We start from the raw sequence: 24,370 nt of genomic DNA, 5'->3' as shown, positions 1-24,370 counted from the left end.
TTGTACATAAACGATCAATTTAACTAACTGTCTTTAAAAGTTACATCACTTCATGCCTTAATTCTACTAATTTCAATATTCCATTTCTCCCAACACATATGCAGCCAACCCTGATATACAGTTGATCAACAACAAATAAACATGAGGAGTGTGAATCTAAAATCTAAAGGCAACTTTTTCATACTTCTCCTAGAGATAAAAGTTTCTGTATTAATTTTTGACTCTGAAGGTGAGATATTACCTTACTAATTTAGGAGAAGCCCAGAGAGAATAGAAAGCTTGGTCATATATTTCTAGGTATTCCTAGTTCTGCTGCTGACTTTTGCTTCTCATTGAACTTTTCCAGCGAAGGCAAATAGACCCAGTGTCAGCAGGACTGGCCACAACAGAGCCCTCTGATGGGGGCAGGGTAGGAAAACATTCTACTGCAGCCGAGGTCCTGCGGCCGCCTTTTCTGGTTAACGTGCTCTTCTTTGGGCTGCTGAACTACCCGTCAGGCCATGGTTAGGAGCTCTCAGGCCTCCTACACACACAGAATTTGTCATGTGTTTGCACGTGGGGGCTCAGTCGCTTCAGTCGTGTCCAAACCTTTGTAATCCTATGAACTGTAGCTCTCCAGGCTCCTCTGTTCATGGGATTCTCCAGGCAAGAATACTGGAGTGGGTTGTCATGCCCTCCTCCAGGGGATCTTCCCAATCCAGGGATCGAACCCATGTCTCTTATGTTTCCTGCACTGGCAGGTGAGTTCTTTGACACTCGTGCCACCTGGGAAGCCCCCAGTTTTTTTATACACTTAGTAAAATGAATGTTCTTACCTGGCATGTAATTACGCCATATAGCTGTCAAATACTACAACATTTTAGTGGCTGTTTAATAACACAATAGTAGTATATGGGTATGTGCTTCTTGCTTATAGAGAATGATTATTCATGTTTAAGGTGAAGAGCAGCACTGACTTTCAGACATAAGCAGCTCTATAATGGATAATAAAAGAATTATTCCACTGTCACAGTCCTAATCAGTGTGTGGTGCCTTTTAAAATGAAAACCCATTCACAGATCAATATGCCACTTAGACTTCAAAGAAAATGAGGAGTTGGTCTAATTTCTCAGCTTCCTGATGTTTTAACTAACTTTTAGAGATCCATCAATATTAGCAGACTCTAGAAGTATTTGCAATTATCTCTTTTTTTCTTTCTGCCTCCTTATGGCTTTATAATCTATCTAATTTTTATGCTAGCATTATGTATTCAACTTTAACAAAAGCACACATACCTGGAAGAGAAAGTATTAATAAATGATTTTCAGTAGGGACAGTTAGAATGTAATAACCAAATAAATAAGAAATTCTAATGGAACACCAGTTATTCCCTGAATCAACCAAACTCCCCCAGATATTCTGTCTAAAGTCAAGACAAGACAGTAATAGTTCACAGACTTCTCTTCCCTTTTACTATCCTGTAATTTGTCTTGAATTGAATGTTGACTACATACATTGTAGTCAACTCTTGATTGTTTGTGAATGGACACAGAGAAGAATGGAGATTTTGAAATGCATCCCCCAAGCCCTTTTTCTAACTCTGGCCACCACTGGTCATCCACTCAGGTAGGTCCTGGGGTTACTGACAAAAGGGAAATATAAGCAGGAAAAGGGACAAGGAAATTACAAGTGTTTTGATGTCTGTGGGTATTTGTCCTTGCCTGCCTTGAGCTGGCTGGAACTATAAGTAGTGACTTATTTACCATCCTGATACTCAGACATGATCTGAATGATTATCCTCCAGAGCTTCTTTAGAAATGATTCTTTACTGGATATGACATTGATTTTCCCTTTTGAGTTCATAACAATGTGAGGGAGGTCTGTATAGTGGGGATTATAATTTTTTTCTATCTCTGAGGATCAGGCATGTTACATGACATGGTCAAGGTTAGTATCACGTGAGGGAAATGACACAGATCCTGGTCACTGGCAACTGTTGCTACTGCTTCTTTCAGCTGTCATGTATCCTGTGTTTTCCTTGTGTCAGGATATGTGCTTTAGAAATGTAATCTCACTGAGTCCTCTCAACAGCCCTTTTAGGGAGGTGATCCTGAAAGTGAAGTCGCTCAGTCATGTCTGACTCTTTACAACCCCATGGACTGTAGCCCACCGGGCTCCTCCATCCATGGGATTTTCCAGGCAAGAGTACTGAAGTGGGTTGCCATTTCCTTCTCCAGGGGATCTTCCTGACCCAGGGATTGAACCCAGGTCTCCTGCATTGCAGGTATTCTCTTTACCATCTGAGCCACAAGGGAAGCCCTTTAGGGAGATGGGGCTTCATTTTATAGAATCTTGTGCCCTCTCCAATCATTTCCTCCCAAAGCTAAAAGTTGACAGAACACAAGTTACAAATGTCTGAGATTATCATTGCTTTTGCATTGCTTTTAAGCTTGATGGATTGATAAATCTAACTTCCTACCTACTTTGTAATCACTTCAGTTTCTTATTTAAAAAAAAATTATAGGCTTTATGTTCATTTCTATTCCCTTTGTAAAAACAGGTGCTGAAATTCACATCGTATATGCCCTTTATTTCGCTCAGTTGGAGGAAAGATCGCTAGACAAATCTCTGCACCACAAAATGTCAGAGATAAATTGTAGACCCCAGAAGGCATAGGTAACATGCTGTCCTCTCAACAAAGACAGGAGTTACTGGAGTTAGAGACAGAAAAAAAATATATTGGTTATGTGCCGAAGGATGTATTTACAATATAATGGTTTGTAGCTCTCAGTGAAATATTTAAAAGGAAAAAAAAAGACATGAAAAATTTACTTTCTTGTTTACTTCTATTGTAGGTTGTTAAATGACAAAATATCTCCCAACGGCACAGTGACTGGCTGGTTTTCTCTGCGCTGGGGCAAGTCCTGTACAGTCCACTGCCATTCTATAAGAGCCTGACTCATGCAATTTTGAGCCAAATTGCAGGCCCCCTGCCCCACCACCAAAAAAAAAAAAAACCCCAGAAAATGAACTCCAGAATATGAGGCCCACATTTGACACAATAGCACAAACAGATCTTGAGTTATAGTCACAGATAAAGTTGAATTTTCTCCCTGTTCTCAAGCAAGGAACCTAGGTTCTCAAAATTCTGAAACTGTTTTAAGGTTGAGTGTGCTACGATGATTCATTGTGTGGTAATGATGCTTAAAGTTTTCCCTGCTCTTCTTGACACTGTATGATTTTCATTTTGAAATGAATAAAATTGTTCTTATTAATCACAGTCAAGAAACATATGCTTTGAATAAAGACAAAATTCTCTAAAATTAGTAAATTATTTAAGTTAGTAAAAGTAGTAAATTATTATCTGTCTGTTTCTAGCTTTCTGATTCTAGAAAATTGTATTTTTAGTTCCATCAAATATGCTTTATGCTTTGATCTGAAGGAGGTTAAACAGAAATAATTTTATTGAACTTGGCTTTTTGACTGTGAATTGAAGAATGAGCAATATGTAAACATACTGGATGAAGTCAAATCTATCAAGAACCGTTAATAACTAAAGACACATGATTTTAAGAAACTGAAGAAAGTAGAAGAAGTGTAAGAAGAATTCACGCGTTTGTCTGGATTTTTTTCTTTTTTTTTGGTGGTGGGGGAGTAGAAGAAGTGTAAGAAGAATTCATGAGTTTCTCAGTGTCAGATTTTAGACCCATTCTGTCCTTAATTGTGACATGCTCTTCACTGGCAATGTTGTCAAAGTTGCAGAAGTGGTCAGGAGACTGGTGCAAACTAAATCAGACATATTATTCCCACCTTACATGGAAAGAAAGAATAGCTGGACTCATATGTTAGTGAAAAGAATATTTTTCCCCATGAAGAGCCAAGTAATTAGGCTCGTCTCTCTTTTAAAACATTTTGTTCCCCCTAGGTATTTCTACAGTTGCATTCATCTTACCTCTTCTCCTCGTTGTACTCCAATCTGCATTTTATAAGTCAATTAGTCAAAATATCAACAAATTAAAATAATGTTCTTCTCTCATCTTCCTTATTTGGAAAATATCAGTGTCTGATCGGAGAAGGCAATGGCACCCCACTCTAGTACTCTTGCCTGGAGAATCCCATGGACGGAGGAGCCTGGTCGGCTGCAGTCCATGGAGTCGCGAAGAGTCGGACAAGACTGAGCGACTTCACTTTCACTTTTCACTTTCATGCATTGGAGAAGGAAATGGCAACCCACTCTACTGTTCTTGCCTGGAGAATCCCAGGGATGGGGGAGCCTGGTGGGCTGCCGTCTAGGGGGTTGCACACAGTCAGACACAACTGAAGCGACTTAGCAGCAGCAGCAGTGTCTGATAACTATACTGAAATAGAAATTAACAGATAAGTACTAACTTTGCTAACTTTCCATGATAAAGATTACTATGGCATAGTCCCTAACTTTTAAGAAACCAAAAAAAAATGTATAAAATAATATGAATGCACCCATATGTATTATAGAAAAAACTGTGCTCATTATCGAAGTAAAAGTGCAAGTAAAGTACAGTAAAAATTCAGAGAAAATATTTATTTGAAATAATAGATGTGAGGAAAAGTAGCATTTGAACTGGACATTGAGGAATGGAGAGAAAGGTTAGGAGGAAGAAGAACCTTCTAGCTGAAATAATAGCTTAATAAAAGCCACACAGAGTTAGTGAAGTGCCAGATGAAAGGCTGAAGAGGAGTGTGATTTGTGTATGTGTGTGCACAGTGTGTCTAGTGGCAAATAGTTGTTAAGCCTGAGTCCATATCCTAGAAGGCTTTGAACTCAAGGTTCAAAACTTTGAAGAGGAAGTTGTATTTCATTTGCATTTAATGGAAAACTGTATAAGCATTTTGAACAGGGTATCTACAAGTCATTGTTTTAAGGACTTGATGGCAGCAAAGCCCAGGATGAATCAGAAAGGGAGAGATTAGAAACATAAAGACTAACTGCAGGGATTTCCCTGGTGGTCCAGTGGTTAAGACTGTATGCTTCCAATGCAAGTGGAACGGGTTCAATCCCTGGTTAGGGAACTATGATCCCACACGCCTTGTGGGCAAAAGAAAAAGACTAACTGCAAAGTTGAACTGTAGTTCAGATGAGGGAGATGTTGGAGCATGGTCTTCAGCAGACAGAGGTTGAGAGAGAAAGGACTCAGGAACTCCTTTGGTGAGTCTGGAGTCTGTCTTCAGGAGGTTGGTGATGGCACTGGCCAATATAAGGGGTTGCAGACAGGATGATGGGGGACAGTGCATGTGATGGAGAAGGTCCATTGAGAGCAGAAACTGAGAAGTGGTAGATAACTTCTGCAAACCTCTGGGTGCAAAGTTCTATTTTCAGATATATGTTAACCCTTAGAGGAGAAGCTATTTCTACTCTATGATCTTTGGCATTAAGAGAAACAGATCTGATTGTGATTCAAAAGACTGTGGTGGTTTTATTTTTATTTTGCCATTCATGTTTGAGCTGTTGAGTTTAGATGAAAATCTGGGCATGTGAACTTTAAATGATAACATATAAATGTAAGGAGATAGTGAAGCCACAAGGGAAGAACAGATTTGACCCAATCCTAGCAATCATAATCTTAAGTGTTTTGTTCACTGTTCCGTACTTGCTGACTGCATGGTCTGTTTCTAATGGTTGTTTTTATTCCCATGGTATCCAGTGTGTAAAACATAGCAGGAGAATAAGCTAGAGATTGTGTGAGAAGGAAAAAAGAAAGCTTATATCATTTTAGACTGATTGTAGTCATCTCTGGGATTTGATTTCTCTCTGTGCTGGCATACTTAGAGGGCAGTTGATTAAATGGAAGTGGTGAAAAGGAAATTATAAATTATTTACTTATAAGCATATAAGTAAATATTAAATTTATAAATGTATAGAGGAATTTTACATGTATATAAATTTACTTGGTATCTTTTGAATAGTATCAGACCAGACTCTTGGGTTCTCTTTTGGACATCTACACTCGGGAAGCCCTCCAGGTGTGATGTTTATGTTAGATTTCAGGTGGAAGAGCCATATTCTAACCATTTTCCCGACATGATTGTTTATAAACACACAAATAAATACAGTAAGCAATCTATTTGCCCTTTGCATGTTTTATTAGAAAAAGCTATTATAACATAATCAAAGTTCCTAATGATTTACTCCGAGAGCTTCATTAATTAATGCTAAGGACACTTTGTAATTCCAATTCCAGTGAATTTGGAAATTTCTCTCTACTCTCTTTTTCTTTTGGGAGCATTGCTTTGTCATTGGATTAAGTAGGAGTGTATACTTGATTTTTTATTGTTGTTTTTAAGTCCAAAAAAGAAAGCTCAATAATTTTTGATACAGCTAAACAGAGCCAGAAGCAGGTACAGGAGTGAGAGTCAGGGTGCCAGTTGTCCTGTCAGAATCTATTAGCAAGAAGTGACTATGCTGTGAAAGGACAGATTTTACAGGTGACATCAAAGGGTGACATCAGGTTGAAATCTGCAATAACTTTGCTGGATAATGTAATCAGATTAGCTTTTGCAATGCAAAGAACTCTAGATGAGGGTTTCTTCTGGGAATGATAGAATTTTTGACATGGAAGACTGTGGTATTTTATAATCAGTGAAGAGTGAATTTGTACTTGTCCCATATCTGGAACTGGAAAAGGTCAGTTTTCATTCCAATCCCAAACAAAGGTAAGGCCAAAGAATGCTCAAACTACCACACAATTGCACTCATCTCACATGCTAGTAAAGTAATGCTCAAAATTCTCCAAGCCAGGCTTCAGCAACATGTGAACTGTGAACTTCCAGATGTTCCAACTGGTTTTAGAAAAGGCAGAGGAGCCAGAGATCAAATTGCCAACACCTGCTGGATCATCAAAAAAGCAAGAGAGTTCCAGAAAAACATCTATTTCTGCTTTATTGACTATGCCAAAGCCTTTGACTGTGTGGATCACAATAAACTGTGGAAAATTCTTCAAGAGATGGGAATACCAGACCACCTGACCTGCCTCTTGAGAAACCTATATGCAGGTCAGGAAGCAACAGTTAGAATTGGACATGGAACAACAGACTGGTTCCAAATAGGAAAAGGAGTACATCAAGGCTGTATATTGTCACCCTGCCTATTTAACTTATATGAAGAGTACATCATGAGAAACACTGGGCTGGAGGAAACACAAGCTGGAATCAAGATTGCTGGGAAAAATATCAATAACCTCAGATATGCAGATGACACCACCCTTATGGCAGAAAGTGAAGAACTAAAGAGCTTCTTGATGAAAGTAAAAGAGGAGAGTGAAAAAGTTGGCTTAAAGCTCAACATTCAAAAAACTAAGATCATGGCATCTGGTCCCATCACTTCATGGCAAATAGATGGGGAAAGAGTGGAAACAGTGGCTGACTTTATTTTTCTGGGCTCCAAAATCACTGCAGATGTTGACTGCAGCCATGGAGTTAAAAGGCACTTACTCCTTGGAAGGAAAGTTATGACCAACCTAGACAGCATATTAAAAAGCAGAGACATTACTCTGTCAACAAAGGTCCGTCTAGTCAACGCTATGGTTTTTCCTGTGGTCATGTATGGATATTAGACTTGGACTGTGAAGAAAGCTGAGCACTGAAGAATTGATGGTTTTGAACTGTGGTGTTAGAGAAGACTCTTGAGAGTCCCCTGGACTCCAAGGAAATCCAACCAGTCCATCCTAAAGGAGATCAGTCCTGAATGTTCATTGGAAGGACTGATGTTGAAGCTAAAACCCAATACTTTGGCCACCTGATGTGAAAAGCTGACTCATTTGAAAAGACCCTGATCCTGGGAAAGATTGAGGGCAGGAGGAGAATGGGACGACAGAGGATGAGGTGGCTGGATGGCATCACTGACTCAATGGAGATGAGTTTGAGTAAATTCTGGGAGTTGATGATGGACAGGGAGGCCTGGTGTGCTGTGGTCCATAGGGTCTCGAAGAGTTGGACACGGCTGAGTGACTGAACTGAACTGAACTGACACAATCCTGAAGGAAGGGTCATGAGAAGAATCTCTCAAATGCAGCCTGAACACAAACAAGTAAGAAATTTAACATCTTCAAAACCTTACCTCTCACACTGAGAACAGCTATAACCTGGACACTAAGTGATGGAGGAAGAGGGGGACTTGAACTCCCTCTTTAGAGAGGAGGTTGCCACTGGTTTTAGGGTTGTTCCAAAACTACTCAGTTCTAAGTAATAATGGATCATTTGTGCAGAAGTCCACCTGAATGCCTGATGGATGACTTGAAATTATGCCAGTTTCCAGGGCTTCTATTGGCAGGGCTCATATATCTGAAACAGCGTGGGCAGGCAGCCCATCTGGAATTCTGAAGGATATAAGCCTGGGTGAAGGCTGTGATTCATTATCTTGAATTCTGTGTGATTATTAGTGCTCCCATTTTACTCCGGATACCTTGCTTATCTGGGACAACTCTGAGGCATAACTTAGGGACTACCCAGGTGGTGCTAATGGTAAAGAATCTGCCTGCCAATGCAGGAGACGCAAGAGACACAGGTTCGATCCCTGGGTTGGGAAGATCCCCTGGAGTAGGAAATGGCATGCCACTCCAGTATTCTTGCCTGGAAAATTTCTTGAGCAGAGTAGCCTAGCAGGCTACAGTCCATGGGCTGCAGAGTCAGACAAGACTGAGCGACTAAGCACACATACACACTGGGGCAGAACTGTTCCTTAGAGTTCTCCTTGCAAACAGGCTGAAGATAGGTTCAAATCCTACAAGAGTGGGACCTCAAATAAGAGAAGTTTATGCATTATTTTTGGAATTATTAAAAAGCAAAACAAAATAGGAATTTGTCATTTTGGAAAAAAAATTGATCCTTCCAGATTTCTATACTTGTCTTTACCTTGAAATCTAGAAAGGGATGTTTGTAATGAGCTTCATGATTTATAAAACTAGAAGCACTGACAAACGAAAAGAAGAAAAATTTAAAATGTATTGTAGGAGCTGCTTCTACGTGGCAGATGAACTAGCAAGGCCCCTGGGAAGTCATATGATAATCTCTGAAATCCAGCTTGCTCATGGTAAGAATTTTATTAATAGCACCTCTTTAAATGAGTCATACCAAATCTTTCTCATGTCTATAGCTCTTACTCAAGTTTGTGCCTATCACATAGTCAGTGGTTATTCTGTAATGCATCCAGTGGATTGTCATAACATTTATTATAAAGAGTGATAAAAATTTCAGTGAGCTGTCAAATCTTTTTGAAACCTGAAGAAGTTTGTAACTAAAACCGTTGACATTTGATGAGTTGGTAATCAGGACATAGGCATTCACTCAAATCCATGGAATCAGTAGTTTTCACTAAATATTTTTTCAATAGAAAAGAATGAGTTGTGTCATAAACATATATATTTTTTTAAATGAGGCCTTTGGAAATAGAGGTACATCAAAGCCACTCTAGATAATTGCCAATTAAGCTAAAAATATACCATCACCAAAGCTGTAGTGTTATATACACACTGGACTAACTTGATAAACTTATTTTTGAACAACTCTTCTACTTTCTAACCTGCAAGTCCCATCATTCTTTAGTAAAAGCAGAAGTCATTACCTTGACTGAATGAATTCACTTGCCTCACTGCTGTATTGAAATATGCCTCTGTTTTCAGTATTGATTAGCAGCTATTACTATGCAGTAAATTGCTTAAACTACATAAACTTAACTATAGAGATAAGCAAGTGTCTTTTTTTAAAAAAGTATTGTATTTATTTATTTATTTAACTGTGTCTGTTCTTAGCTGCAACAAATGAGATCTTATTGCATCACGCAGGATCTTCTGTTGTATTGCAAGGATCCTTTAGTTGTGACCCGTGGGCTCAGTAGTCCCAGAGCACAGGCGTTGTTGCTCCAAGCCCTGTGGGATGTTCGTTCCCCCACCAGGGATTGAACCCATGTCCCCTGCATTGCAAGGTGGAATCTTAATCACTGGGCAACCAGGGGAGGGACCAAGAAAGTATCTTGAATTGAGTGTGACTCTATGATTAGCATCATACTCACTCTGTCACTGACTGAGTCTGTGGTTTTGGACAATTCCTTGTATGAAGTGAACTTACATTACTTAACTGTAAAAGTTCATTTTTCATGAACTTACATTTGCTGTCGTTCTTGTCTAGTCGCTAAGTTGTGTCCAACTCTTGTTGCGACCCCATGGACTGTAGCCCCTCAGACTCCTCCATCTATGAGATTCTCCAGGCAAGAATACTGTAGTGGGTTGTCATGCCCTCCTCCAGGGAATCTTCCTGACCCAGGGATGGATCCCATGTTGTTTAAGTCTTTTGTACTGGCAGGTGCGTTCTTTACCACTAGAGCCACCTGGAAAGTTCCAAAAAGTTATCTGCAAAATACAGAAGTTAGTCTCTAAGATGCCTTCTCCGTTGAGTATCAAAACAATTGTTAAGTAGAATGTGTTTTTGTTATCAATGTGCAGAAAGGGAATGGGGAACAGAGACACATGAAAGTTAAAATGCCTCTTTTGATATCATTAGGAGCTCACTGTATCTCTCCAGTTGCTCCTTCCCAAAGCATGGAGGCTACAGAGAACGGCTTCAGTACAATTTCAAGTGTCAACAATGATTTAAGAGAAAAAATTTCAGGCATTATTTTCTTTCCTCACTGAGCAAAAGTTCTTCAAATGCTTATGAGACGACCTAAGAATCAGGAGAGAAGACAATGAATCACTTATGAAGAAGAAATGGATCTTAAAGAGAATCCTAATAAAGCAACATTTATCATTCTTTTTTCTTGATTTATCTTCTCAGTCTGAATGAACATTAGCTTTTCCTCAGTGTAACTGATGCAGCTTTGAAATGCCGTTCTTCTCTCATTGAGTGTAGGGAATGAAATCCTGATCCATATGGTAAAGCAGGATTATCAACATTTACAGCTTCCAGGCCCCTCTACTATACTTATCTCAATATGTAAGCAGACCTGACACTTAAATCAGTATTTTAGTATGGGCTTCCATGGTAGATCAATAAAGCAGAAGTAGATGTTTTTTTCTGGAACTCACTTGCTTTTGTGATGATCCAACGGCTGTTTTTCATTCTGAACTCTGGTTCCTCTGCTTTTTAAATCCAGCTTGAACATCTGGAAGTTCATGGTTCATGTAGTGTTGAAGCCTGGCTTGGAGAATTTTGAGCATTACTTTACTAGCATGTGAAATGAGTGCAATTGTGCAGTAGTTTGAGCATTCTTTGGCATTGCCTTTCTTTGGGATTGGAATGAAAACTGACCTTTTCCAGTCCTGTGGCCACTGCTGAGTTTTCCAAATTTGCTGGCATATTGAGTGCAGCACTTTCACAGCATCATCTTTCAGGATTTGGAATAGCTCAACTGGAATCCCATCACCTCCACTAGCTTTGTTCATAGTGATGCTTTCTAAGGCCCACTTGACTTCACATTCCAGGATGTCTGGCTCTAGGTGAGTGATCACACCATTGTGATTATCTGGGTCGTGAAGATCTTTTTTGTATAGTTCTTCTGTGTATTCTTGCCACCTCTTCTTAATATCTTCTGCTTCTGTTAGGTCCATACCATTTCTGTCCTTTATTGAGCCCATCTTTGCATGAAATGTTCCCTTGGTATCTCTAATTTTCTTGAAGAGATCTCTAGTCTTTCCCATTCTATTGTTTTCCTCTATTTCTTTGCATTGATCATTGAGGAAGGCTTTCTTATCTCTCCTTGCTATTCTTTAGAACTCTGCATTCAGATGCTTATATCTTTTCTTTTCTCCCTTGCTTTTTGCTTCTCTTCTTTTCATAGCTATTTGTAAGGCCCCCTCATACAGCCGTTTTGCTCTTTTGCATTTCTTTTCCATGGGGATGGTCTTGATCCCTGTCTCCTGTACAATGTCACAAACCTCTGTCCATAGTTCATCAGGTACTCTATCAGATCTAGTCCCTTAAATCTGTTTCTCACTTCCACTGTATAACCATAAGGGATGTGATTTAGTTCGTACCTGAATGGTCTAGTGGTTTTCCCTACTTTCTTCAATTTAAGTCTGAAATTGGCATTAAGGAGTTCATGATCTGAGCCATAGTCAGCTCCCAGTCTTGTTTTTGCTGACATTGTATAGAGCTTGTATAGAGCTTCTCTATCTTTGGCTGCAAAGAATATAATCAGTCTGATTTCGGTGTTGACCATGTGGTGATGTCCATGTGCAGTCTTCTCTTGTGTTGTTGGAAGAGGGTGTTTGCTATGACCAGCATGTTCTCTTGGCAAAACTCTGTTAGCCTTTGCCCCCTCTTCATTTTGTACTCCAAGGCCAAATTTGCCTGTTACTCTAGGTATCTATTGTCTTCCTACTTTTGCATTCCAGTCCCCTAAGATGAAAAGGACATCTTTTTCGGGTGTTAGTTCTAGAAGGTCTTGTAGGTCTTCATAAAACTGTTTAACTTCAGCTTCTTTAGCATTACTGTTTGAGGCATAGACTATGATTACTGTGATATTGAACGGTTTGTCTTGGAAATGAACAGAGATCGTTCTGTCATTTTTGAGATTGCACACAAGTACAGCATTTCAGACTCTCTTGTTGACTATGAGGACTACTCCTTATGGCAGAAAGTGAAGAATAACTAAAGAGCCTCTTGATGAAAGTGAAAGAGGAGAGTGAAAAAGCTGGCTTAAAACTTAACATTCAAAAAACTAAGATCATGGCATCTGGTCCCATCACTTTATGAAACAATGAAAACAGTGAGAGACTTTATTTTCTCGGGCTCCAAAATCACTACAGATGGTGACTACAGCCAAGAAATTAAAAGATGCTTGCTCCTTGGAAGAAAAGCTATGACCACCCTAGACAGCATGTTAAAAAGCAGAGACATTACTTTGCTGACAAAGGTCCGTCTAGTCAAAGCTATTGTTTTTCCAGTAGTCATGTACAGATGTGAGAGTTGGACTATAAAGAAAGCTGAGTGCCGAAGAATTGATGCTTTTGAACTGTGGTGTTGAGGAAGACTCTTGACAGTCCCATGGGCTGCAAAGAGATCAAACTTGTCAATCCTCAAAGAAGTCAGTCATGAATATTCATAGAAAGGACTGATGCTGAAACTGAAAAACTCCAATACTTTGGCCACCTGATGCAAAGAACTGACTCATTTGAAAAGACCTTGATGCTGGGTAAGATTGAAGGCATGAGGAGATGGGAACAACAGAGAATGAGATGGTTGGATGGCATCACCGACATAATGGTCATAATGAGCAAGCTCCGGGAGTTAGTGATTGACAGGGAAGCCTGGCATGCTGCAGTCCATGGGGTGGCAAAGAGTCAGACACAACTGAGTGACTCAACTGAAATGAACTTTCTGGTAGATCAGATGGTAAAGAATCTGCCTGCAATGCAGGAGACCTGGGTTCGATCCCTGGGTCAGGAAGACCCTCTGGAGAGGGAAATGGCAACCCACTCAGTATTCTTGCCTGGAGAATTCCATGGACAGACCATGGGGTCGTCAAGAGCCAGACACAACTGAGTGACTGACACTTTCACGTCACTTTGGTACGGTTAAAAGGACTAAATCAGGAACCTCCACTGATTTGGTCAGTCTGGTCTCTTTTGTTGTTGTTGTTCAGTTGCTCAGTCATGGCCAACTTTGTGACCCCATGGACTGTAGCACGCCAGACTTCCCTGTCCTTCACCATCTCCCAGAGTTTGCCCAAGCTCATTTCCATTGAGTTGGTGATGCCATCCAACCATCTAATCCTCTGTCCTCCCCTTCTCCTGCCTTTAATCTTTTCAAGCATCAGGGTCTTTTCCAGAGTTGGCTCTTTGCATCAGGTGGCCAATATATTGGAGCTTTGGATTCAGCATCAGTCCTTCCAATGAATATTCAGGGTTGATTTCCTTTAGGATTGACTGATTTGATCTCCTTGCTGTCCAAGGGACTCTCAAGAGTCTTCACCAGCACCAGAGTTTGAAACATCAATTCTTTGGCGTTCAGGGCTTCCCTGATAGCTCAGTTGGTAAAGAATCCACCTGCCATGCAGGAGACCTGAGTTCAATCCCTGGGTTGGGAGGATCCCCTGGAGAATGGAAACGCTACCCATCCAGTATTCTGTCCTAGAGAATTCCATGGACTGTATAGTCAATGGAGTTGCAAAGTGTTGGATATGACTGAACGACTTTCACTTTCACTTTCAGCCTTCTTTATGGTCCAACTTTCACATCTGTACATGACTACTGGATAAATCATAGCTTTGACTATATGGAGCTTTGTCAGCAAAGTTATGCCTCTGCTTTTTAACTCTGTCTTGCTTTGTCATAGCTTTTCTTCCAAGGAGCAAATGTTGTTTACTTTCATGGCTGCAGTCACCGTCCATAGTGATTTTGGAGCCCAAGAAAATAAAATCTGTCAGTTTCCATTTTCTCCCCATCTATTTGCCGTGAAGTGATGGGACTGGATACCATGATCTTAGTTTTTTGAATGTTAAGTTTTAAGCCTGTTTTTTCAGACGATCATTATTCACTTTAAATATTATAGAGAAAAAATCGAGGGCCATCCTGGTCTTTCATAAATCGTTTTCTTGTCTGCATGTGTTTGTAGTTTCCTTTTACCTTTTCTATAGTTTTTCTTTGTAGCTCTTTTGTCACCTTGCAAGTTCTCCAGAGCTCTTCAGCATAAAATGATCTACTGAAGTAATTCATATGTATTTTTAAAACTATAAATATATGCAACTCTTATTTGTCAAAACTAAATAAAAAGTAAAAGCAAAGAAAGCAAGAATGATTGATCAGGAAGCTGAGAGTGATCAGCTCAATAAAATTACATGGTCTTACTACATTTCCAGACAAGAAGCAATATTTAGACCCAGGACCCATTGACTGTAGGTGTGGTCCAGTCGACAGGAGGTAGAACCCTACAATATCATGGCAGGTATGTACTATCATGATTCTCCCAGGTCTTCCCAAGAGGTTCACAGTTTTTCATTTGGCTGATTATGCAGTGAGGAAAGGATAATACTCAGAGATCTCTAGGGCTTTTGAAGTCAGGAAACCTGAAATGTCATCATGGATCCTCCAATAGAGAGATGACAAATGGAGGGCTAGGTCCATAGAGTCCCCAGCAACATCTAGTTTGCGGTGGGTCTGCTGGGTCTGTGGCCTCACTCTGTGGTTAATCTCCCACATCTGGATGCACAACTGGGATTGACATATTGGCAGTTGAAGAAAAGTTTACACTGAGTCCACTTGGGGGTCAAAGCCAAAGCCATCATATTAACTAAGACCATGTGAAAGCCTGATACTGTCTCCTTCCACCTTACTGAAGTAGATTATTAAAAAAAAATCACAACTTCTGTACTTAGCTAGCCAAGATGAAGAAACAAGAATCATTTTAAAGAAATAAAAGTACTGAAAAGAACTAAAAATCTAGGTAAAAAATATATATACATTTAAAATATTATAAATATTATATATCAAAATAAATATTAATATAATATATACAGTATGCATTTATGTAAATATATATTTATATACAATATTTATATAAATTTATGTCTATATAAATATATTTAAAATTATGATCTATAAATTTATAATTTATTTTATATATATTAATATTATACATGTATTTATATGAAATATAAATATTATATTATAAATTTCAACTATAATATGTATTACATATAATTTATAAAAATTTATATATTTATATACATATGATATGTAAAATATTATGAAATATTATATAGATATACAACAATTTCCAAAACACTGGTTTTCAGGCAAGGAAGGGCAGTGGTCCCTGAAAGAAGGGAAACAGTACCCCATACAATTCAGGTATGACCTAAATCAAATCCCTTATGATTATGCAGTGGAAGTGAGAAATAGATTTAAGGGCCTAGATCTGATAGATAGAGTGCCTGATGAACTATGGAATAAGGTTCATGACATTGTACAGGAGACAGGGATCAAGACCATCCCCATGGAAAAGAAATGCAAAAAATCAAAATGGCTGTCTGGGGAGGCCTTACAAATAGCTGTGAGAAGAAGGAAGCAAAAAGCAAAGGAGAAGAGGAAAGATATAAGGATCTGAATGCAGAGTTCCAAAGAATAGCAAGAAGAGATAAGAAAGCCTTCTTCAGCAATCAATGCAAAGAAATAGAGGAAAACAACAGAATGGGAAAGACTAGAGATCTCTTCAAGAAAATTAGAGATACCAAGGGAACATTTCATGCAAAGATGGGCTCAATAAAGGACAGAAATGGTATGGACCTAACAGAAGCAGAAGATATTAAGAAGAGGTGGCAGGAATACACAGAAGAACTATAAAAAAAAGATCTTCACGACCCAGATAATCACGATGGTGTGATCACTGACCTAGGGCCAGACATCCTGGAATGTGAAGTCAAGTGGGCGTTAGAAAGCATCACTATGAACAAAGCTAGTGGAGGTGATGGAATTCCAGGTGATGAAATTTGAAATTTGAGCTATTTCAAATCCTGAAAGATGATGCTGTGAAAGTGCTGCACTCAATATGCCAGCAAATTTGGAAAACTCAGTAGTGGCCACAGGACTGGAAAAGGTCAGTTTTCATTCCAATCCCAAAGAAAGGCAATGCCAAAGAATGCTCAAACTACTCCACAATTGCACTCATTTCACATGCTAGTAAAGTAATGCTCAAAATTCTCCAAGCCAGGCTTCAGCAATATGTGAACTGTGAACTTCCTGATGTTCAAGCTGGTTTTAGAAAAGGCAGAGGAACCAGAGATCAAATTGCCAACATCCGCTGGATCATGGAAAAAGCAAGAGAGTTCCAGAAAAACATCTATTTCTGCTTTATTGACTATGCCAAAGCCTTTGACTGTGTGGATCACAAGAAACTGTGGAAAATTCTTCAAGAGATGGGAATACCAGACCACCTGATCTGCCTCTTGAGAAATCTGTATGCAGGTCAAGAAGCAACAGTTAGAACTGGACATGGAACAACAGACTGGCTCCAAATAGGAAAAGGAGTATGTCAAAGCTGTATATTGTCACCCTGTTTATTTAACTTATATGCAGAGTACATAATGAGAAACGCTGGACTGGAAGAAACACAAGCTGGAATCAAGATTGCCGGGAGAAATATCAATAACCTCAGATATGCAGATGACACCACCCTTATGGCAGAAAGTGAAGAAGAACTGAAAAGCCTCTTGATGAAAGTGAAAGAGGAGAGTGAAAAAGTTGGCTTAAAGCTCAACATTCAGAAAACGAAGATCATGGCATCTGGTCCTATCACTTCATGGGAAATAGATGGGGAAACAGTGGAAACTGTGTCAGACTTTATTTTTTTGGACTCCAAAATCACTGCAGATGGTAACTGCAGCCATGAAATTAAAAGACGCTTACTCCTTGGAAGAAAAGTTATGATCAACCTAGATAGCATATTCAAAAGCAGAGACATTACTTTGCCAACAAAGGTCCGTCTAGTCAAGGCTATGGTTTTTCCTGTGGTCATGTATGGATGTGAGAGTTGGACTGTGAAGAAGGCTGAGCACCGAAGAATTGATGCTTTTGAACTGTGGTGTTGGAGAAGACTCTTGAGAGTCCCTTGGACTGCAAGGAGATCCAACCAGTCCATTCTGAAGGAGATCAGCCCTGGGATTTCTTTGGAAGGAATGATGCTGAAGCTGAAACTCCAGTACTTTTGCCACCTCATGCGAAGAGTTGACTCATTGGAAAAGAGTCTGATGCTGGGAGTGATTGGGGGCAGAAGGAGAAGGGGACTACAGAGGATGAGATGGCTGGATGGCATCACTGACTCGATGGACATGAGTTTGAGTGAACTCCGGGAGTTGGTGATGGACAGGGAGGCCTGGATTGCTGTGATTCGTGGGGTCACAAAGAGTTGGACCCGACTAAGCGACTGAACTGAACTGAACAATCTCTCCAGCCTCCTGCCTTCATAGTGTTCCTGGCTGCTGTGCAGAGAGAAACCAGTGGAGCCCAGCCATCTTCTTGAGTTGAGGACACAAAGCTGGAAGTCAAGGGAGGCCCACGGTAATTAGATTCTCTCATCCACACCCTAGCGAGTAGAGAGCATTGTGGATAGAGTGCTCGCCTGGTCCTCTGGTGCTTCCAGCAAGTCTTCTGCATGTGAGGAAACTCTCTGAGACTGTGGATAGAACCACCCAAAAGGAGCAGTACACAGAGATCACAAAAACCCGGGAAGAGTTTGTGTTCCCATCTGCCAGAGTGGAAAAGCCCATAACTCATGGGGCGGAGAGTGGAATATTCAGAAAAACATTACCTAAGTAGTGGGGGTAAAGATTAATCATGTGCTGCACCCACCTCAAAACACTTAAAGGCAAGTCTCTAGAGTATCACACTCTTTCTGAGTAGCTTAACTGCTTTACACAACAAAACTCTAGATGTTTTGCTTGGCAGGTGGATTCTTTACCACTGAGCCACCTGGGAAGCCTGATTCCAAGTTGATTACTCTACAAATAATAGCCAGATTCTTAGATGAAGAATTGGAGATGGAAATGGCAACCCACTCCAGTACTCTTGCCTAGAAAATTCCATGGATGGAGGAGCCCGGTGGGCTACAGTCCATGGGGTCACAAAGAGTCAGACACGACTGAGCGACTTCACAACTAGATGAAGAATGAATTCCAAATATTGAGTCAATATGCAAAGATTTTTGGTTCAACAAAGTTTGGCAGATTTTGTATGAGCTGGCCATGATTTTCAAATATGTAAATAAGTACCCTTTAAACTAAGGGCTTCATAGAATGTTCCACATTATATAACTGTTGTTGTTCAGTTGCTCATTCATGTCCAACTATTTGGACTGTAACACACAGGCTTCCCTGTTCTTCCCAGAGCTTGCTCAGGGAAATGGTGCCATCCAGACATCTCATCCTCTGTCATCCCCTTCTCCTCCTGCCTTCAATCTTTCCCAGCATCAGAGTCTTTTCCAGTGAGTTGACTCTTCACATCAGGTTGCCAAAGTACTGGAGCTTCAGCTTCAGCAGCAGTCGTTCCAATGAATATTCAGAGTTGATTTCCTTTAGGATTGTCTGGTTTGATCTCCTTTGTGTCCAAGGGACTCTCAAGAGTCTTCTCCAACACCACAGTTTGGAAACATCAGTTCTTTGCCACTCGGCCTTCTTTATGGTCCAACTCTCACAGCTGTACATGACTACTGGAAAAACCATAGCTTTGACTATATGGCACTTTGTCAGCAAAATAACATCTCTGCTTTTTAATAAGCTGTTCAGGTTTGTCATAGCTTTTCTTCCAAGGAGCTAGCATCTTTTAATTTTATGGCTGCAGTCCCTGTCCACAGTGATGTTGGAGCCCAAGAAAATAAAGACTGTCACTGTTTCCATTGTTTCCCTATCTATTTGCCATAAAGTGATGGGACTGGATGCCATGATCTTAGTTTTTGAATTTTGAGCTTTAAGACAGCATTTTCACTCTTTTTTCACCTTCATCAAGATGCTTTTTAGTTCCTCTTTGCTTTGTGCCATAAGGGTGGTATCATCTGCATATATAGGAGACCCCAGTTCGATTCCTGGGTCAAGGAGATCCACTGCAGAAGGGATAGGCTACTCACTCCAGTGTTCTTGGGCTTCCCTTGTGGCTCAGCTGATAAAGAATCTGCCTGCAATGTGGGAGACCTGGGTTCAATCCCTGGGTTGGAAAGATCCCCTGGAGAAGGGAAAGGATACTCACTCCAGTATTCTGGCCTAAAAAATTCCATGGACTATAGTCCATGGGGTCACAAAGAGTCAGACATGACTGAGCACTTTCATGTTTCACACATCTGCATATCTGAGGTTGTTGATATTTCTCCTGGCAATCTTTATTCCAGCTTGTGCTTCCTCCAGCCTGGCATTTTGCATGATGTACTCTATATTTAATTTAAATAGGCAGGATGACAATATACAGCCTTGACATACTCCTTTCCCAGTTTTGAACCAGTCTAAGGCAAATGGGGCTTTCCAGGTGGTGCTAGTGGTAAGGAACCCACCTGCCAATGCAGGTAGACGTAAGAGAGGTTTCAATCCCTGGGTTGAGAATATCTCTTGGAGGAGGGCATGGTAACCCGCTCCAGTATTCTTGCCTGGAGAATTCCATGGACAGAAGAGCCTGGCAGGCTATGGTCCATAGGGATGCAAAGAGTTGGGTATGACTGAAGAGATTTAGCATGCATGAACAAGGCAAGCAGCCAAATCACCTGGAGAATTAGAGTTCAGCTTTTGCAGATTCATCTTTGCCTAGCCAGAACAGTCTTTTGATTTTAACATGGTCTGTGAGCACTCAGACCAGATTAGAATATATTTATTGTTTTGCTAAAAAACAAAACAAAACCCCAATTCATGTTACTTTTCAATGGAGATTACTTTGTTTTGTAATTTGAGGAAAATTACATCTTTTTAAAAAGATGTAAGGGATTTTGATAGGGTACTTTTGGTGGTAGCTCTTTTCCAGACAGGACAAATAGATGGTAGAAATGAAGACTGAAGATAAAACTGACTTGAAATTGACATAATCAAAATGTCCACATAATACCCAATCCTTTTCAGGTTCAATCTCTAATTTTTAAAGCTTTCATTATGTGTGTGTGTGTGTGTGTGTATATATATTTCATTTTCATTTCATTTTATTGTTCATGGACACTTGAGAAAAGTTAACTCAATCAGAACCAAAGAGGGAAATCATTATGCAGTATGACCATCTGTTTTACTATAAAACCCAGAGTTAAGCAAGTAGAGTTTTTCTTATGAATATGTTGTATGAAGTACTATGGAAAAGCAGAAAAAGAATGCCTTGCTTTCAACCATACCAAGAATGCCCCTTCAACTGTAAATACAGAATTAAAAAGTTGCATTCAAAAGTCAAAGATAAAGGAGGTATCATTTAATTGATAACTGTTCTTATTTATCAAAGTAGTTGTTTTTAACTGGTTGTTCTTTTTTCTTAAATTATCTTTAATGATCTTTGCTTCCATTGCATGGTTTTTCATATATCATATTAAATGTCTTCAGAGGTTTTCCCTAACCTTCTGCTAAGAGAAAAAAGAAAAGAAAAAGAAATCAAGACCCAGAGAAACATGCAGATTCATAAATATAGAATTGACTGATTTTATTGTGGTGTACAACAAATACCTTGAATACATACATATATAGTAAGCGACTACAAAGCTGTAGTGGATTTTCAACTTTTTAAATAGAGTAAAGTTGCAGTTGTTATATACTATCCTACTTTTAGTAAGGGCTTCCCTAGTGGCTCAGTGGTACAGAATCTGCCTCAAAGCAGGAGACCTGAGTTCAGTCCCTGGGGCAGAAACATCCACTGGAGAAGGAAATGGCAGCCCATTCCTGTATTCTTGCCTGGGAAATCCCATGAACAGTGGAGCCTGATGGGTTATAGTCCATGGGGTCACAAAAGAGTCAGATACTTCTTATCGACTAAACAGCAGTAACAACAAGCTCTTTCCTCAAAGAAAGAGTCCTCCATGACAAGAGTGATAAAGTTTTGTGAACTGTTGACTGACTAGTCCTATATTCCAGAGTAAAAAAAAAAAAAAAATGGGATGATTTAATTGTGCCAGCCTTCTTTAATCCCTTTCATACTCATTCCAGTCTTTAAAATCATGCTAGAGGGCGCTGGTCTTGGTTTATGTGGTTCTTTACAGGGTTTCCACCATTGCCTCTGACATCTGTCTTGGCATTTGATCAGTCACTTCCTCAACATTCCTCAGTGACATCTGATGGTGTTCTGTTTTCCACACAGCTAAAAGAGCCACCCAGATATTCTCACATCACTTCATGTGAATTTTCTTCATAGTCCTTTTTTTTTTTTTTTTTTTTTTGGCTGCAGCAGTTCTTAGTTCCAGCACATGGGACCTTCGATCTTCATTGCAGCATGTAGGATCTAGTTCCCTGACCAGGGTGGAACCTGGGCCTCCTGCATTGGGAGCACAGAGTCTTCGCCACTGGACCACTGGGGAAGTCCCCTTCACAGCACTTTTTGTTTTCTGGTGTATTTTTTATTTCTTTGATGTAGTTGTCTCTCTATATTAAGCTATAGCCTCCAATGACAATCAGTGGATCTATGAATATTTTTGTGAGTCTGTGTTGGAGTCATAAATTCTAAATAAAATATAGAGACAACTATGCATTTAGGTATTTGCTGCTAAGTTGCTTCAGTCGTGTCCGACTCTGTGCAACCCCATTGACGGCCTCCTACCAGGCTCCTCTGTCCCTGGGATTCTCCAGGCAAGAACACTGGAGTGGATTGCCATTTCCTTCTCCAAGGCATGAAAGTGAAAAGTCAAAGTGAAGTCGCTCAGTCGTGTCTGACTCTTAGCGACCCCATGGACTGCAGCTTACCAGGCTCCTTCATCCATGGGATTTTCCAGGCAAGAGTACTGGATTGGGGTGCCATTGCCTTCTCTGATTTAGATATTTAGGTACATTAAAATTTTTCTTGTATATGTAATGACTAAATAAAAATATTTGTTAGTAGCAAGCAAATACAAATAAATTTTAAAGTGCTAATTATTAATAATAAATGGATAATTTGATATTACTCCCTGAAATTTAAGACTTGTGAAACTCCTAACATTTGTGAAATGTAAATATATTTTCACTTACTAAGAGCTATAATCAAGATAATAGGCTTTTCTGTAGCTATTAGAAACAGAGCAATTACTTGGAGGTGAAACTTCAGCTAGAACACAGTTCCAATCTTTTGCTGATTGCTTTCCCTTCCTTTGAATAAGAGTCAGTCTCGGATGGATAACTGATGTTAATTTAAATTCACCTAGCTTCAAAAATGGTAGTTTAAGAGGAAACCAAAGTATAATGTTAAGTTTATTTAGGCTTTGATAGAGCAGATCTGGGAAAATGAGAGAAAGAATAAATGGGGAATGTCTTAAGATTTCTTACTTTTCAGGAATGAGGCTATTTTTGACCACATTGCCTCTTTTTTTACTTTCACCTCGCTAGGCTGATTGAGGATTTTTCTGTCTTTGAGTTCTGTGCCATCTGTTGAGGAGGATTTTCCTGGCTCAGGTGCAGCCCTCGTTTTGCTCCAGCTCTGCTTCTCCATGTCCATTCCCTGACGTTGAGACCAAATGACTAGTAAATTGGGCCCTTGGGAAGAAATTAAGTGCGTGCATAGAAAATATGCAAGTTGGCAAATTCGCTGCTTTCTTATATGAAATATGTGTGGAGAATTCAGGCTTTATGTGGGCTTTTCAAAAACAGCAGTGTGATTTCTGGCAAGACAATTCAAGTTCATATGTATTTCCCACACTGTTAACACAACATAAACTTATAAGAGATTCCAATATGATAGTAGTACTTAATTCAATTTCCCCTTTAAATGCACTTGTTTTTTTTTAGTGTTATTATGGAGAACCAACTACAACCCTATTCTGTTATATATAGACCATAAGTACATATATATATATGCATATATATGTAATATACACGTCTGTGTACATACCTTAATACTCATAAAATATTATGTATACATATGTACACATGCAATATTGTTTATGTGCATCCATGAATATATGCAACACTGTGCAAACATTTTCAGGTAATTATTTTTTCAGGTTTTCTGTCTAAATGGGGCAGGCAGAAGTATAGATAAATATACAGTTCAGTGAATATCACTCTTAGGTCTTGAAAAAATATTGATTTTTGGGTTTACCCACACTTTTGTCTTCCCTACTTAAACAAATCAAACCATTACCTGAAAAAGAACACCCTGAACATGTGTGCAGAATATTGCATATATATATGTACCTGAGAATTTTTCAGAAATGAAAGTCTGAGTGGCAACATGTTCTTTTTTTTTTTTGTCTCTGAAAAGTTAACTAAATTAGAGGAAGAAGAGAGGGACGCTGAATGAATTTTGTTTGTTTAGGTTGTAGATACCTATCTTAGGACTGGCAATAAAAGACAACTCAACTTTCTCATAGATTTTGGGGGTTATCTGTTGCAAGATGATCCAAAAAAATTGTCTCAAGCTCTGACATACAAATGCAACATGCGTTTCAAAGGAAGGAGGATCTAAACTTAAAAAAGGAAAAACTGCCAAATGCAAAAATCTATTACATTTTCACAGTTTGAGGTAAAGAAAGTAGCTTTCACAAATGTTTGTATTATTACTACTAAGTAATTACTTGATTATATAAATAATTACCTTTATTTCTAGTCATTTAAGGTTTTCTTTTTTAAAATTTAAGCCATCTCAGATGACAAACCAAGGAACAGCTCAAAACGGTGACACATTTCAGGTTTTCTAGTAGAGAAAGAGTGGGAGAGACAGAAAATAAGAAACAGGGAAGACAAAGGGAGAAAACAGGAGAGAAAAAAGGAAAGGCAGTAGGAGAGGGAGAGTAA

The 24,370-nt window shown here is 39.4% G+C and overlaps 1 long non-coding RNA gene across 7 annotated transcripts in view; it reads left to right on the top strand.

Moving 5' to 3' along the window:
• Positions 1 to 24,370, top strand: part of LOC101903114 (uncharacterized) — a 274,464-nt gene that overhangs the window by 181,065 nt on the left and 69,029 nt on the right. Inside the window, exon 6 of one of the 7 annotated variants that reach the window (XR_009495964.1) lies at positions 8,964 to 11,374. The exons of the other annotated variants lie outside the window; for them this stretch is intronic. This is a non-coding gene — a long non-coding RNA (uncharacterized lncRNA). Of the gene's footprint in view, positions 1 to 8,963; positions 11,375 to 24,370 lie in introns of those variants that run through there. 7 annotated transcript variants of the gene reach the window in all.

The sequence above is a fragment of the Bos taurus genome, chromosome 9 (assembly GCF_002263795.3).
Source record: "Bos taurus isolate L1 Dominette 01449 registration number 42190680 breed Hereford chromosome 9, ARS-UCD2.0, whole genome shotgun sequence".
In the NCBI taxonomy this organism is placed as follows: domain Eukaryota; kingdom Metazoa; phylum Chordata; class Mammalia; order Artiodactyla; family Bovidae; genus Bos; species Bos taurus.
This window is presented reverse-complemented; position numbering and strand designations above follow the sequence as displayed.